This window comes from Zalophus californianus, chromosome 16 (assembly GCF_009762305.2).
Source record: "Zalophus californianus isolate mZalCal1 chromosome 16, mZalCal1.pri.v2, whole genome shotgun sequence".
Lineage (NCBI taxonomy): Eukaryota > Metazoa > Chordata > Mammalia > Carnivora > Otariidae > Zalophus > Zalophus californianus.
Window position 1 is genome coordinate 23,029,875 of NC_045610.1, and position 17,664 is coordinate 23,047,538.

Here is a 17,664-nt window from a genome sequence, read left to right on the forward strand (position 1 = left end):
TATGATGTAGGACATCTTTTCATATGCTTATTTCCATCCGTATATCTCCTTTAGTGAGACATTAATGTCTTCAGCTCATTTTTAAATGGGGTTGGTTATTTTCTTATTGTTGAATTTTAAGAGTTCTTTGTGTATTTTAGACAACAGTACTTTATCAGATATGCCTTTTGCAAACATTCTCTCCCACTCTTTGCCTTGTTTTATCACTCTATTAACATTGTCTTTTCCAGAGCAGAAATTTTTAATTTTAATGGATTAAAAATTCTTTATTTAATAGAGTATGCCCTTGGTGTTGTATCTAAAAAGTCATCACCATACCCAAGGTCATCTAAGTTTTCTCTTACATTATTTTCTATGAGTTTCATAACTTCGAATTTTACATTTAGGTCTGTGATCCATTTTGAGTTAATTTTCATGAAGTGTATAAGGTCCATGTCTAGATTCATTTTTTTTTTACATGTGGATGTCTAGTAGTTCTAGCACAATTTTGCTGAAAAGACTATCTTTGCTCCATTGTATTATCAAAGATCAGTTGATCATATTTATATGTGTCTGTTTCCAGGTTCTCCATTCATTCCACTGATCTATTTCTATTCTTTTACCACTACCATGCTGCCTTGACAACTGTAATTTTACTAAAGCTACAATACTTTCTTGAAGTCAGGTAGTGTCAGTCCTCCACCTTTGTTCTTCCCTTTCAATATTGTGTTGGCTATTCTGGGTCATTTCCCTCTCCATATGAACTTTAGAATCAGTCTGTTGATAGCCACAAAATACTTTTCTGGGATTTTGATTGGGATTGCATTGAATATACAGATCAAGTTGGGAAGAATTGAGATTTTGACAATATTGAGTCTTTCTATCCATGAACATGGAATATTGCTTTTTTTTTTTTTTTAGCTCTTTGATTTCTTTCATCAGAGTTTTGTGTCTTCTTCATATAGATCTTTTACATATTTTGTTAGATTTATACCTAAATATTTCATTTTGGGGAGGTGCTAATGTAAATGGTATTATATTTTGAATTTCAAATTCCACTTGTTCATTGCTGGTATATAGGAAAGTGATTGACTTTTGCATATTAACCTTGTATCCTACAACCTTGCTATAATTATTACTAAATTATTAGTTCCAGGAGTTCCAGGATTGTGTTGTCTATAAACAAAGACAATTTTATTTCTTCCTTTCCAATGTGTATATTTTTGTCCTCTCTTCTTGTTTTGTTTCATTAGCAAGGACTTCCCATACAATGTTGAAAAAGACTGGTGAGAGGGAACATCTTTGCCTCATACTTGATCTTAGTGGAAAAGTTTCAAGTTTCTCATCGTTAAGCATGATGTTAGTTGTAAGCTTTTTGTAGCTATTCCTTATCAAATTGAGGAAGTTCCCCTCTGTTCCTAGTTTACTGAGAGTTTTTATCATGATAAATAGGTGTTGGATTTTGTCAAATGTTTTTTTTGGCATCTACTAATATGCTCATGTGATTTTTCTCCTTTGCCTGTTATGTAATGGATTACATGATCAATTAAATTATTGGATATTGGTCTGTAGATTTCTCTTCTTGTAATGTCATTTTCTGGTTTTGACATTAGGGTAATGCTGGTTTCACAGAACAAATCAGAAAGTATTCCCTCTGCTTCTATTGGTACAATTTCTTCCTTAAATGTTTGGTAGAATTAATCAATGAACCCAACTGGGTCTGTCTGTTGATTAGATTTCTTTAATGTACATATACACCTATTAGATTGTCTATTTCTTTTGTGTGAGTTTTGACAGACTGAGTCTTTCAAGGAGTTGGTCTATTTCATCTAGGTTATCAAACTTATGGGCATAGAGATGTTCATAGTATTTCTTGATTCCATGGAATCTATAGTAATGTCCCCTCTTTCATTTCTGAGAGTCATAACTTGTGTCCTCTTTTTTTCTCAGCCTGGCTAGAGGCTTATCCATTATATGGAGCTTTTCAAAGAACCAGCTTTTGGTTTTGTTGCTTTTGTCTATTGATTTCCTGTTTTCAATTTCATTGATTTCAGCTCTAACTCTTATTATTTCTTTTCTTCTGCTTACTTTGGATATAATTTGACCTTTTTCTAGTTTCCTACAGTGAAAACTAAGACGATTGATTTTAGATCTTTATTCTTTTCTTACATTAAATGCTTTAAATTTACCTCTAAGCATTGCTTTCATTGCATCTCACAAATTTTGGTAAGTTGTATTTTCATTTTCATTTACTTCAAAATAATTTTTAATTTATCTTGAGATATCTTCTTTGACCCATGTGTAACTTTGAAGTATTCTATTTAATTTCCACATATTTGGGGATTTTCCAATTATATTGTTATTTCTAGTTTAATTCCACTATAGCCTGAGAACAGACATTGTATGATTTCTCTTCTTTTAGATTTGTTAAGATGTGCCTTAGGGCCCAGAATATGGTCTTTCTTGGTGAATTGATTTTTGTAGTTACATGTCTCAGTTCCCTTCTCATTTCATTTTCTGTATCTTCTATAGGGGTGTGTGTGTGTGTGTGTGTGTGTGTGTGTGTGTGTGTGTGTGTGTGGTCACCGTAGGAATTACATATAACATCCTAAAGTTATAACAATCTGTCTTAAATTGATACCAGTTTCAATTGCATAGAAAAACTACTCCTTTACAACTCATCCCTCACTTTATGTTATTAATGTCACAAATTGTATCTTTATATACCATGTACCACTAACACAGATTTATAATTTTTATGCATTTGTCTTTTAAATCTTGTAGAAAATTTAAAAATGGAGCTAAAAACCAAAATTACAATGATACTTTAAAAAATATTTGTCCATGTATTTCCTTTACCAAAGACTTATATTTCCATGGCTTAGAATTATTGCCAAACATCCTTTCATTTCAAACTGAAGACTTCCCCTTAGCATTTCTTGTAGGGCAGGTCTACTGATAATGAACTCCCTCAGCTTTTGCTTGGGCATATCTTAATTTCTTTATTTTTGAAAGACAGTTTTGCCAAATATAGAATTCTCAGTTGACAATTTTTTCTTTTAGCACTTTAAATATATCATCTCACTGCCTTCTGGCCTCCGGTGTTTCTGCTGAAATACTGGCTATTAATCTTATTGAAGATCCCTTGCACATAATGAGTTGCTTCTCTCTTGCTGCTTTCAAGATTCACTTTGGCTTTGGCTTTTGACAGTTTGATTATAATGTGTCTTGATGTGGGTGGGTCTCTTTGGGTTTATTATACTTGGAATTTATTGAGCTCTCTGATCTGTAGATTCACATATTTCATCAAATTTGGAAAGCTTTCAGCCATTATTTCTTCTAATAATCTCTCTGTTCCTTTCTCTCTCTGGACTCCCATAAAGGGTCTATTGGTCCATTTGGTAGTATCCCACAAGTCTCCAAGTCTTTGCTTTATTCTTTTCTTTCTCCTCTTCAACTTTGATAATTTCAATTGTCCTGAAAAAAGTTCACTGACTTTTTTCTTATGCCTTCTCAAATCTGCTGTTGAACACCTCTAATGATTTTTTTCAATTCAGCTATTGAATGTTTCAGCTCCAAAATTTCTTTCTTTTTATAATTTCTATTATTTTTGTTGATATTCTTATTTTGTTCATATACTGTTTTCCTGATTTCTTTAGCTCTTTGTCTATTTTTCCCCCTGTAGCTCTTTGAGTATACTTAAGAGTTTTCCTAAAGCCTTCATCTAGTACGTCTAACATCCAGGCTTCTCAGGGACAGGTTTTGCCATTTTACTTTCTTCTTTTGCACTGGCCATGTTTCCTGTTTCTTTCTATACCTTGTGAGTTTTTGTTGAAAATCAGTCATCTGAAAAAACAGCCACCTGTTCCAGTTTTGTAGACTGGTTCTATGCCAGGGAAGTCCTTCACTGATTAGCTGGGCATTCTCTGAGCATAGGGAATCAGCCTACTGGCTTCTCTGCCCCGCGGCCCGGCCCAAGGCTTTTTATCCGGCCCTTTCGGGAACTAACGTCCTGCCCCGATCACCGGCTGAGAAAAGCACCACAGAACCCTGGCTTCCCGGCCCCGCGGCCCCGCCCAAGGCTTTTTATCCCGCCTTTTCCCGGACTAACTTCCGGCGCCGACCACCCCTTGAGAAAAGCCCGGCTCCCCAGTCCTTAAGGGCCGGCAGTTTTTAGTAGAAGTTGCTACCGAGATGGGAGCCAAGATCCCCAGACGGGAGAAAAACCAGCCGAGGGACGCCTCAGATGGTTGAGCGTCTGCCTTCCGCTCGGGTTATGATCCCGGGGTCCTGGGATCCAGCCCCTCATCGGTCTCCCTGCTCAGCGGGGAGCCTGCTTCTCCCTCTCCTTCTGCTGCCCTTCCTACTTGTGCTCTCTCTCGCTCTATCAAATAAATAAATAAAATCTTAAAAAAAAAAAAGAAAGAAAAACCAGCCGGGAAGCCCCCGGGGAGGTGGCGGGGTGTGGGAGGGGTTTGTGCTGGTTGCGCCCACCTTTTCCCAGAGCCAGCCGACTAGACCCCAGGGAGAGAAGAAGTTGAGGTTTGAATATTTGACAGTGGAGGGGAGCAAACTTAACCGCTCGCGCCGCTCAGGGGCTGCCCGCCTCCTCACAAGTTGGAGAGCCCGCAGGTCTGTGAGCGAGAGACTCGGCAGCGCGCTTTAAGGCGGTGCACCCAGCGAATGGCAACGCCCCTCAGCCTCTCCAAACGGCCTACTAGTTGCTAGGACTTTTGAGATCCTAGTGACTTTAGGTGCTCTACTCTGCTGGCTCAGTCGGAGGATCACGTGACTCTTGCTATGGGGCTTGTTAATTCAAGCCCTACTTTGGGTGTAGAGATTACTTAAAAAAATAAAAAAAGCCCGTGACTATCTCGGAAAGAAGACAGATTTCTCCTTTCCTATTTGCTTATCTGTATTTTCTCTCTCTCTTTTTTAAAGATTTTATTTATTTATTTGAGAGAGAGAGAGTGAGAGAGAGAGAGCATGAGCTGGGGGTGTGGGAGTCGGAAAAGCGGACTCCTCACTGAGTAGGGAGCCTAACATGGGGCTCGATCCCAGGACCACATGAAATCATGACCTGAGCCGAAGGCACTGCTTAACCAACTGAGCCACCCAGGCGCCACTTATCTGTATTTTCTACATTCTGTATGGTAAGAAAAAAAGACCAGTTAAAAACAAAAAAAAAGACATCCTCGAGGCCCGCGCTGTCGTCCCTATCTTTGGTCACTTGCTGAGTGGGCCCGATCAGGGCGCAAATTTGCATGGAGCGCCGGTTCCCTTCCAGCCCTTGGCGCGGCTATCCCGGAAATTTGCAGAGTCGGCTGTGTGTTCACCAATCAACGTTACAGGTTTGCCCACCAGCGCGTGCAAAGTAGAGCGAGCCTCTTGCTTTAGCACGAGTGTTATTTGTTTCATCACCACTGACGAAGTGTCCGCCTCCTAACGGGGTGATTGTACTCGGACCTTTCCAGCTTTACTCGCAACCCCGGAGCAGCAAACACTGTCCCGGAGCAGCAAATACTGTCCCCTCGCCTAAAAGCGCAGTTGCCGCTGGGGACCGGCCTAGAGCTGCGGTTAAAGCGCAGAGAGGACGAAGGGGCAAAGAGCTGGCTGCTCCGCGGGAGGCGTATTCCGACGCACACATCTCTAGAGGTGTAAAGAGCACTTTGGGGCCATCGGAGATTAGTCCAAACCCGGCTCCAGTGCCTTCTCTGAGGAGATACAGCCCTCCCGCCACTTTGCTTTTCTCAGGTCCCTTTTTATGGTAATTATGGTAATACATGTTTCTCCAGCTCAACACGTCCAAGACCTGTCGCCAGAATCCACAGCTTCTGAAATGCACGGAAGCCAGGTTTTAAAACAGGATCGGCGAAACAGACAGAAAGAGAGAGAGGGGTGGGGGGGCGGGGGAAAGATAGCGAGAGATGCCGGAGGAACCCTCAACTGCTGAAATCTCCCTACCCTCAACTGCAGACATGTGCTCCAGACGATGCCAATCCCAACCTTCAAGCCACCCCAAGCTGAAAGTGAATGAAGAAGCATAAATAAGCCTCCCCCACTGTGCCCTGTCCTCCTTCCGGACCCTCAGGTTACACGAGTATAATGAACGGTTGTTTGTTTATGCAACTTGAATTTCGGGATAATTTGTCTTCTCGGACCTCTTTTTGGGACTGTCTTTTCCCATCAACATTATGTTCCTGAGATTCAGACTCCACAGTAGGAAGGGCTAGCTAAGGTTTTGAATTCAAGTGTCATCTCCCAGATCCAATTATGTCACAGAGCGTATACGTGCTCTCCTTCTCTAAGTACTTCTCAAATTTAATATTTTTAGACTTTTTAGAAAAAGATTTTATTTATTTGACAGAGAGAGAGAGAGCAGGAACATAAGCAGGGGGGTTGGGAAAGGGAGAAGCAGAGTTCCCACGGAGCAGGGAGCCCGATGCGGGGCTCGATCCCACGATGCTGGGATCATGACCTGAGCCGAAGGCAGCCCCGATATTTTCAGACTTTTAATTTTTATTCATCATTATGGTTTTTACAATTTTTGGGCTACATTTGCTGTAAATATCTATGGATCAGCTTGGAGACAACGGCATCTCTATAAGATTACGATTTCTAGTCCATGAACATAATATATCTCCGCATTTGGGCGCCAGGGTGGCTCAGCCGTTAAGCATCTGCCTTCGGCTCAGGTCATGGTCCCAGGGTCCTGGGATTGAGCCCCACATCGGGCTCCCTGCTCGACGGGAAGCCTGCCTCTCCCTCTCCCACTCCCCCCGCTTGTGTTCCTTTTCTCGCTGTGTCTCACTCTGTCAAATAAGTAAATAAAATCTTTTAAAATATATACCTATATCTCCATATTTATTTACATTTTCTTCAACGTCTTACAATGAAGTTATATACAGTTATCTGTAAGGATCTTACAGTCGTTCCCTAGATATTCTTAAATTCGTAATTTTTGAGGCAGTTTTAAATGGTGTCTTTAAAAAATTTCTTTCTACCTGTTCGATAATATAAATACAATTGTTTTCCACTCATAGATCTCGGGATCCGACAAATTGACACATTTTCTCATTGTTCTAATGATTTTTCTGCACTTTTTATTTTACCATAGCCAATCAAATCACCTTCCTTTCAAAATCTTATACCCTTAAAAAAATTTTTTTTTTGCACAAATGGATTAGCTAAGACCTCTAGGGCAACACTAAATAGAAGTGATGATAGTAGTCACTTTAATTATGTTCTTTATCTTAAGGGGACGTCTCTGGTTTTCTGATTTTTTTAACTATGAAAAATGTTTGCTGTATGTTTTTGTTGTAAATCCTCTTTGTCAATTTCCAAAAGTTTGTTAATATTTCTAATTTGCTAAGAGTTTTTTTTAAATGATTTATTTATTTATTTATTTGACAGAGAGAGAGCACAAGGAGGGGGAGTGGCAGGCAGAGGCAGAGGGAGAAGCGGGCTCCCCGCAGAGCAGGGGTAGCCCAATGTGGGACTCTGATACCAGGACTCCAGTATCATGACCTGAGCAGTTGTTTAATCAACTGAGTCACCCAGGTGCCCTTGCTAAGAGTTTTTATCACGAGTGGGTATCAAACTATTTTTTTCAGTGAAATCACTTTTATTTTCATTTTTTCCACTTGGATAACTTCATGTCAGCTACAAAAATCATGAAATAAAGAACCGATTATGAAACTGCAAACTCCAAAACCACTGAAGTGATAAGCAGGTTTTCCCCAGAGGATTGTAAGAACAAATAACCAGAATACCATGGATTCATACTTAAGTAGTAAATATGACACATATTTAAAAATAATAAATATAGGACAGCAGTAGAGATACGGTGCATAGACAGTACGAATATATATATATATTTTAAGACAGATGAAATTTCTAGGCAGTTTTAGGCATTAAAGAGGACCCAGAGGCATAGGTTAGCGTGCACTACTCTGTACCAAAATATAATCTAAATAAATTACATTGCTAGCCATACAATTAGATATCACTTACCAGTCAGTTCATTGCGTGTTTAATAATACACACGTGCATGCTAATCCACATATAATTTATATTTCAAACACATAGGTCTCTCCATATTTGCCTTTAAACGTTACATGTTAAACTTGAAAAAAAGCTAAATAGGTTTTTTTTAAGATTATTTATTTATTTATTTGAAAGACAGAGAATGAGAGAGAGAGAGCACATGAGAGGGGGGAGGGTCAGAGGGAGAAGCCGACTCCCTGCTCAGCAGGGAGCCCGATGCGGGTCTTGATCCCGGGATCACGGGACTCCAGGATCATGACCTGAGCCCAAGGCAGTCGCTTAACCAACTGAGCCACCCAGGCGCCCCCAAAAAGCTAAATAGTTGTGCAAGAAATCCAAGTAACTAGCCCTGCTGAGTACTTTATGCTCTATTTATGTATGTGTATATATATCTCTCTCTCAGATAAACAATGGGTTTATAGTTAACAATTTTGCTTGTAAGAAAACATCAGACAAACCTAAAGCTGCAAAAACGTAATGTTAACGTAGGTGAAAATTCACTTGTGTTTACTGAAGGAGTATACAGAACTTTATCAAAAGCTTTTTCACCATCTTATTTGGATGATTATATGATTTTTCTCTTTTGATCCTTCAATCTGTCATGAATTACACTGATCTTCTAATGCTAGAATCAACATAAATTCCTAATTTAAGCCATCCTGGTCATGATGTATTATCATTTTACATATTGGTGGATTTGGTTTGCTAAAATTTTGTTTAGAATTTTTTCATCTAGATATGAGTGATGATAATCTACAGCCAACTCCAGTTCCAGTTGGCTGGAACGGTAATGGGATAACCTCAGTCCCTCACCTCCAACCTGGACAGGGGAAGAGTGGGAGGGACAGAATAGTCACTGGTCCACAGAAATTCTCAAATCCTTCTGAGCAGAAATTGTGAAGACTTCCTACCTGGGGTGGGGAGTGTTCCCTGATCCATTTTACTCTCAGTAAGTGGTTCCTCCTTCCATTATTCCCTATGGTTCTTGATTTTACCCTCAAGGAGTTCCCCCTTTCCCAACATCTTCTTCACATTTAAAGAGGGAGTTGAGAAGTATGCCCTCCTTGGATGCTGAGCAACTTTCTCAACACACCATTTACCTGCAGAATGGGTCTAACGTCACAGAGTCAGAGTTTTTGTTTTTTCAGTCCAGATTATGGCTCTTTGGCAATTTACCTTTATCAAAAACATATTTGTTGTTGTTTGAATCTCTTTGGCTCCAATTTACTCCATGTACCAATACCTATAATTCTTTTTGAGTTACACTTCTCTCTGTAGATTTAATTACATGTACCTTGAGCTTAACAGCCTTCCATAGGAGACCCATGCATTCAGGCTCTTTTCTCAAGCTGTTTTGTCCACTGAAAGAATTTATTTGCTGCCAACTTAATTGATTCAGAGGTTTCAATGAGAGGCTTAATGGCCACTTCATTAACTGCATTTTTGCCAGGAGGCTGAGTTTGTTTTTGTCACCACAAGACCTTCCTAGATTTCTTTTATTAGTTGGAGATGAAACATATTTGCAACTTTCTACCCTAAACAGTTCAAAAGGGTTTATACTCTATCATCTTTCCTTCTTGCTTGCAAACAAGTAAATGCTTTTCTAAGCACATCAGGGTTTTTTTTTTCCTTCCGTATTATCTTATTAAATAGCAACCAAGGTGAATTACTAACACCTGTTTCCTGATCTCTTACTCAAAATTCACAGGCTCACTTAACACATTATCTTCATTCGAAGGGATTAAAGGTGATTGTTTTGTCAAATATTTAACTACTGCATAACATAGGTTGCCATCCCAGCGTCCAGTAATACTTTTTCATTGCACACTGTTTGGCCCTGGAAACAAAGCCACGCATTACTAAAATACATTTTGTTGTTGTTTAGCAGTGTTCCCCCTAAGCACCCATTTCTGTATCAGAGCAGGCCAGGTTTTGCTGTAGTAACAAGTTATCCCAAAAGTCTCAGTGACTTAAAACAACAAATGTTAATTTCTTTTTTCTTTCTTTCTTTCTTTCTTTCTTTCTTTCTTTCTTTCTTTCTTTCTTTCTTTCTTTCTTTCTTCTTTCTTTCTTTCTTACTGTCTTTCTTTTTTCATTTCATAACCCAGGCTGAATCTGGAATATTGCCCATTTTATGTCAGAAGAAAAAGAACATGACAGAACCACTCAATGACTCTTAAGAATTCTGCTTAGAGCTAATACACATTATGTCTGCTCATATTTCATTGTTCAGAGCCAATCACATTACCAGCCCTGACCCCAGTGGGGCAGAGAATATGATCTACTTCTGGATAGGGACACGAACCTTGTTGAAAATATTACAGTTTACCACACCGTGCCCCAAGATGCCTGCCCAGCTTCTGGTATCTTGTCCACAGTTCAGCTAGCAGGAAAGAGAGAAGGTAGAGTCACACTTTCTTTTTAAGGGCACAATGCAAAAATTACACACATAATTTCCAATCATAGCCCACTGGCCAGATCTTGGGAACAAGCCATATCTAATGGCTCAACATCACAGCAATGTAGTTTTTACCTGGGTGTCCATGTAGTTGTTTTTTATTTGTTTTTTGTTTGTCTTTTACTGGGAGAATTTACTCTGAACACTATTCAAGAGATACACCAATCTTACACAAACTCTTTTGGAGAATAAAATAGAGAACACTTTTTAGCTCTTTTTACAAGACCAGTTAACCTTGATTTCAAAACTTGATAAGGATGTTAAAAGAAAGGAAAATTACAGACCAACCTCTCTCATAAACAGGTAACACCAATCTTACACAAACTCTTTTGGAGAATAGAAAAGAGAACAATTTCTAGCTCTTTTCACAAGACCAGTTAACCTTGATTTCAAAACTTGATAAGGATGTTAAAGGAAAATTACAGACCAACCTCTCTCCTAAACATAAAGTTTTAAAAAAATGTTAATCAAATGTAAGGAAAATGAATACAGCTATATATAAAAAGTATATTACATCAAGACAAATAAAGGTTTACTCTAGGTATCCAAGAGTGATTTATATTTGCAAATCAATCAGCCTATTCACTACATTAATAGAACAAAAGAACACCATATGGTAATCTCAACAGATGCAGAAAAATCATCTTAAACTTCTGTTTAGAAATAATACACATTACATCTCTTATTTCATTGGTCAAAACAAGTCACATTGACGATCCTAATGCCAATGGGTCAGAGAACTATAATCTGCTTCCGGAGAGGGGTACCAATCTTGCTGAACAATATTACAGTTTACCCCAGTATCTCATGTTCTAAAGTGGGACAAAGATTCAACAAGAACTGTTAGTCAATTAGGAAGAAGAAGAAATTTCCTTAATCCGATAAAGATGACTTACAAAATAAAAACTATTAAAAATCACACCCAGTGAGGAAATATTGAAAACCCTCCTCTAGAGTTTCAGAATTAGACAAGGGTGATCTTGGGCGCCTGGGTGGCTCGGTTGGTTAAGCGACTGCCTTCGGCTCAGGTCATGATCCTGGAGTCCTGGGATCAAGTCCCACATCAGGCTCCCGGCTCAGCGGGGAGCTTGCTTCTCCCTCTGACCTTCTCCCCTCTCATGCTGTTTCTCTCTCTCAAATAAATAAATAAAATCTTTAAGAAAAAGAAAAAAGACAAGGGTGATCTTTATTTTTACTTCTATTCAACATTGTACTGGAGACCTCAGTGCGGTAAGGCAAGAATAGCCAAACAATCTTGAAGAACAATAAAGCTCTAATATTAAGACACTGTGACATGCAGAAGACCCACAGATCAAGGAGACAAGAGAATCCAGAAGCAGACAATTCACAGTCACCTGATTTAGGACACAGAAAGAGAGAGAGGTGGAAGAGGGAGAGAACTGATAACAGACAAGGACTAGGGTGGAGCGAGTGAGGCAGCCATGTGCAATTGCAGGGTTGGATCCTGTATTTAAAGTTTTGATATTATGGGGTGCGTGGGTGGCTCAGTCTGCCAGCCCCCATCAGGCTCCCTGTTCAGTGGGGAGCCTGTTTCTCCCTCTCCCTCTGCCTGCCGCTCCCCACCCCTACCCCGCTTGTGCTCGCTCTGGCCCTCGCTCTGTCAAATAAATAAATAAAATATTTTTAAAAAATAAAGTTTTGATATTTTGTTCATTGTGAATTTTGCATGAATTTTGATTTTTAAAATAGTGTTTATCTTTTTTTAAAGATTTTATTTATTCATTTGAGAAAGAGAGACGGAGAGAGAGCACAAGCAGGGGGAGTGGCAGGCAGAGGGGAGGAGAGCTGGGAGCCCGATGTGCAGCTCCATCCCTGGACCTGAGATCATGACTTGAGCGGAAGACACACGCTTAACCATCTGAGCCACCCAGGCGCCCCACAATAGTGTTTATCCTGATTACTGAGAGGTTTTTTGGGGGAGCAGAGAGGTCGTGGAGAGGAATTGTGCGTCCTTAAATTTTATGCGGAGAAGAGTGCTTCAATCTCCTTCCGCCAGCCAGCTCCGCTTTGTTCCTTGTCTTAAATGTGGTTACGATGACGGTTTCAAGGGTTTAGACATATGTCAAAATTCATCAAACTGTCTGCTTTAAACATGTGCAGTGTAATGTATGCTAATTATACGTCAAGACAGCTTTTTTTAAAATTCTTTTTCAAGACACCTGTTTTTTAAAAAGCAAACATATTAAGAAATAGACTGTAAGCTCATTGTGGGCGAACTTTCCCTGAAGTCGCGTTCTTCCCGCTGAGATTGGCGCACCAAAACCCAGAAGGGCAAGTCGACCCCCAACCCCCACCCAACGCATGGCCCATGGTGCCAGGGACCTGAAAGTCCCCGCGCACGCAAGACTCCGCAGGGGGCTGAGCTGGGGCTCGCCCTGCTACAGATTGGTGCCCACCCACCATTTCCTGGCCGGCGGGAATGGTCCGGAAATGCAGAGCCCGAGTACATTTTTTTTTAAGATTTTATTTATTTATTTGACAGAGAGACCCAGCGAGAGAGGGAACACAAGCAGGGGGAGTGGGAGAGGGAGAAGCAGGCGACATAGGGCTTGATCCCAGGACTCTGGGATCATGAGCCCAGCGGAAGGCAGACGCTTAATGACTGAGCCACCCAGGCCCCCGCCCGGTGCATTTCGATTCCCAGTGGAGAAGCGGAGGCATGTCTGGGGCCCCGCCCTTTACTGGAAGCGCAGACCCCGCCCCCCGCAGGAGGCGTAGGTCGCCCCACCCCCCGAGTAGCGGTCACCGAGGGAAAGGGGGACGGCGGGGCGAACTGTAGGTACGTCCAGTTCCCCGAAATAGACCGAGCGATACCACGTGTGGTCACCCCTGGGGGGGTGGGGGAATGAAGTTAAGAATGATTCGTTACGTTTTTATTATGAAATATTTCAGACGTACAAAAAGGCATACCACCACCCGCGTATCTACTTCCCACCGTAGTAAACGAAACATTTCTGCAACTGAAGAGTCCGGTATATTCCCTCCCTCCCCCCACCTTCTTGTTTCGATCTCCCCTCCTCTCCCTCCTTTGTCCATTTACAAACTACCCTTTTTATTTAGTAGAGTTAATACAATCATCTGAGCTAGTAACCAAGTGGAGTTATTTTGGAAATTCCAAAGCAATCCAAAAGTCTTGAGAATGACTTCTTCGTTTCTTCAGTTCACACTATGGAAAATCAAGGAGAGGATATATGATCCTTTTGTATACCTTGAATTCAGGAACAGTTGTAACAAAGGGGATACCTTAGTTAAAAGCACTAAATTTAATTCCCTTGTATTCATTTTACCAAATAATAATAAAGTCCTAGAAATCTCCACTAAAAGTATTAGTAAGACAGAGTTGGAGGGCGTTTAGCTTCGATATTCGGGACTGAGAAGGACAAATCGGGGCCTGCCAGCACCGGGGCCGATGTTCCCGGCTTCACAACGAACGGACTTCCACCCGCACGGGAATCCAAAAACACCGCCCAGACCGCGCACGGACCGCATTGTCACATGAGCGACGGGGAGGTGCGGGAACACTGCGATGACTCGCGGAGCTGCAGATAAAGTACGGAGAGATTGAAGAGATGAATGTGTGCAACAACCTCGTGGGCAATGTCCCTGTCAAGTTTCAGCGCAGGGAGCGTGCAGAGCAAGCCGCGGCCGAACTCGGCTGGGCGGACTGTTTGTCATGCTGAGCGGTCTCCTGTCGCGACTACCCGGAGCCAGGCTGTCGGCAGTGGACGAATGTACCCGCGGTGGCCTCTGCAACTTCATACATCCGCGGTCCCTCTTCTGGAACCTCCGACATCAGTTGTGTGTGCAAGCCCCCGGGCGCTGACGAGACCTGAACACTGTCCCGAAACCAGCGCTTAAGTCTTAAGTCCAAAATCAACCGGAACTCTAAACCCCTAAACCCAAGACCAGTCTGGATCTCCAATCCGGAGATCAGTCCCTGTGCACCTGCCCTGATGCCACCCAGGAACTCTAGTCACCCCCTGCGGTCGCATACTAGCCACTGTCCCCGAGAAGGAAACCAAGGACTTTCCCCAGACCACCGGTATGGCCGCTTCTGAGACCCTGGTTCCCTTGACCTCCATCCCTGACAGGTCCAACTGTTCCTGGCCAGGACCGCTCTCTAAAATCTCCCTGAACTCCCCAGCGCCACCCTCTACGCTCTAGCACTGCACGATGTAATTTGTTCAACGCAGGGACCTTCTCTTACCACTACCCTCCCCCCCCTTAATAAAGTTCTGTGTAGAGGATTAAAAGAAAAAGTATTAGTAAAGAAGGGATTCTTAAATTTTTAAAGTACTACTAATTTCTGGCCTAAAGTTGATTTAAATATACTGTTTCTTTTTTTAAAGATTTTATTTATTTATTTGACAGAGAGAGAGAACACAAGCAGAGGGAGGGGCAGTAGCAGGCTTCCCGCGGAGCAGGGAGCCCGATGCGGGGCTCGATCCCAGGACTCTGGGATCATGACCGGAGCAGAAGGCAGACGCTTAACGACTGAGCCACCCAGGTGCCCCTATACTGTTTCTTTATCAGCAATAAGACCATACTTCGAAGTCAACTTTTCCTATTTCTCAATTCAAAAATTTTTAGAGAGAGTGGTTTATATTAGAAAGATGGAATATTGTTTAAGTTTTATTTCTTATTTCTGCATTAATTTTCATGTTTATTCTCGAGTGTAGTATTTACCTTTAAGTATTTTCTCAATTTTAATTTTTTTCAAGTAGAAAACATAAAATTCATGCTTCTGAAAATTAAATTTGTTAATGCATTTAATGTGTTTGTGCAAGTTTTGAAGAGTCCTGTTTATAGGGTGACCACTGAGCTTATATTCTTTTTTTCTCCATGTGTGGAGAGTGTTTATTAAAGTGCTGATATATTTAAAGGATTAGAGATTTTGGCTTAATTTCTTTTTTTGAAGAGTTTATTTATTTATTTGACACAGAGAGGCACGGTGAGAGAGGGAACACAAGCAGGAGGAGTGGGAGAGGGAGAAGCAGGCCTCCTGCCCAGCAGGGAGCCCGATGCAGGGCTCAATCCCAGGACCCTGGGACCATGACCTGAGCTGAAGGCAGATGCTTAATGACTGAGCCACCCAGGCGCCCCTTAATTTCTTTTTTTTCCCCTGGAAATCTTAGAGAGTGCCCTCTATCAGATTCATATGAGCTCTTAGTTGTATGTTGAAACTGATCAATATAACCATAGGATTTGAGAGACATTCATCTCTTTCTTTTCTTTTTTTTTAAGATTTTATTTATTTATTTGAGAAAGAGAGATCGTGAGAGAAAGAAAGAGAGAGCACGAGCAGAGACGAGAGGGAGAAGCAGGCTCCCTGCTGAACAGGACCGTGGGATCATGACCAGAGCTGAAGGCGGATGCTCAACTGACTGAGCCAGCCAGGTGCCCTCCTGTCTTTATTTTCTAATATCTTCTGAAGATAGGCTATTTTTCAAAGGCAACTACTTCCCTTAGTTATCCTTAGCATATCCTTACCACCTCACAAGAAGCAAACAGCTTTTTGAACTATATTACTTCAGCATCAGAAATACTGGGATCCAACTGGGGCATCGACTTCAGTTCACTAAGCAGTATAGGAAATCTCAGTCCATCAGGTCACAATTATCTTAAAGCAAGACACTCCCTCACTTTGATCTGATTAAACATGGAAATACTTAAAGGGATAGAAATACATACTGTGTGATTCCAACTGTATGACATTTTGGAAAAGGCAAAATGATGGAGACAGTAAAAAGATCAGTGGTTGTCCTCAGTTCAGGAAGGAGGGAGTGCTGTAAGGAAGACTAGGTTGAGCACAGGGATTTTGAGGACAGTGCAACTGTTCTGCATGATACTACAATGGTGGATACATATCATTATACATTTGTCAAAAACCCACAGAATGTATCACCCAAAGAGTGGACTCTAATGTAAACTTTGGACTTTAATAAATAAGAATGAATCAATATTGTTTCATCAATTATACCAAATTCCACACTAAGGCAAGATATTAATAACGGGAGATTGGAAGGGGAATAAGGAAGTATACGGGAACTCTATACTTTCTGCTCAATTTTTCTGTAAACCTAGAACTACTTTGAAAAATAAAGTGTTACTGATATGAGGAATTCTTAAATCTCACGAAACAAACTGAGGGTTGCTGGAGTGGGGGGGTGGGAGGGATGGGGTGGCTGGGTGATAGACATTGGGGAGGGTATGTGCTATGGTGAGCGCTGTGAATTGTGCAAGACTGCTGAACCACAGACAGACCTGTACCTCTGAAACAAAAAATACATTATATGTTAAAAAGAAGAAGAAGATAGCAGTGTCGACCTGAGAGTCGGGGACCTGGGGCGGCGAAGGAACTGAGAAAAAGAGACGACAGTATAGCGAGGCACAGGGGACCCTGAGCAAACAGCCCGAGGTGCCGAGGTTTATTTTCCATACTCTTATATACCTTCTACAGCGACATAGATCTATAATGGTTTACAGCAGGGGCATAGTAAGGCACATTCCTCCACGTACCCAGGATTAGTCAAGCAGGTAAGAATCTTTAAAACAGAATAAAGGAACAAAGAGGGGAGTGCCCAGTGTGCTGTTTACAGCTGGCTTCCTATCTACTAAACATCTTCTGCTGCCTACTTTAGAACTGACCACACATGTTCCAAGGGCATTTCACTCGATCCTTTCAGGTTATTTTTAACCCTGCAATCTCGACTTTTCTCAGAGATCTTGGAGTCTGAGCGAACATGCACCAGTGGTCGTTGTGGTGTTCTGCTTCCACAGCTCCCCCTTTCTTTTTTTCAAATTAGCAGCTGTCATAAGCACTCTGTGATAGAGATTTTGGGCACTCGTTTGTTTTTTGAGGGTCGTCTTCATCGCCGGTCCTAGGCCGGACTTTCCGAAGAGGTATCCAAATTGCTCGACTGGATCCATCTGGAATGACACAAGCATAACCAGGGCCTCGGGTAATTAATTTCCCGGGCAACCAATTATCTTCCTCATTTTTTATCCACATGGGTGTGTCCTGAGTTCAGACTGAGGCTGGCGAGAAATGTTTGTCAGCTCTAGTATATGGTTCTCCTTGGGGTAAGTTTAAAAAATTTAAAATAAATAAGGTTTGCGCCATGACGTCTCGGCGGGGAGATTCCCCCTTTCATTTTAGA

The 17,664-nt window shown here is 41.4% G+C and overlaps 1 pseudogene; it reads left to right on the forward strand.

The window, feature by feature from the left end:
- The first annotated feature begins 13,163 nt into the window (after nt 1–13,163).
- Nucleotides 13,164–14,562, forward strand: LOC113939094 (annotated as a pseudogene).
- Nucleotides 14,563–17,664: the final 3,102 nt, after the last annotated feature.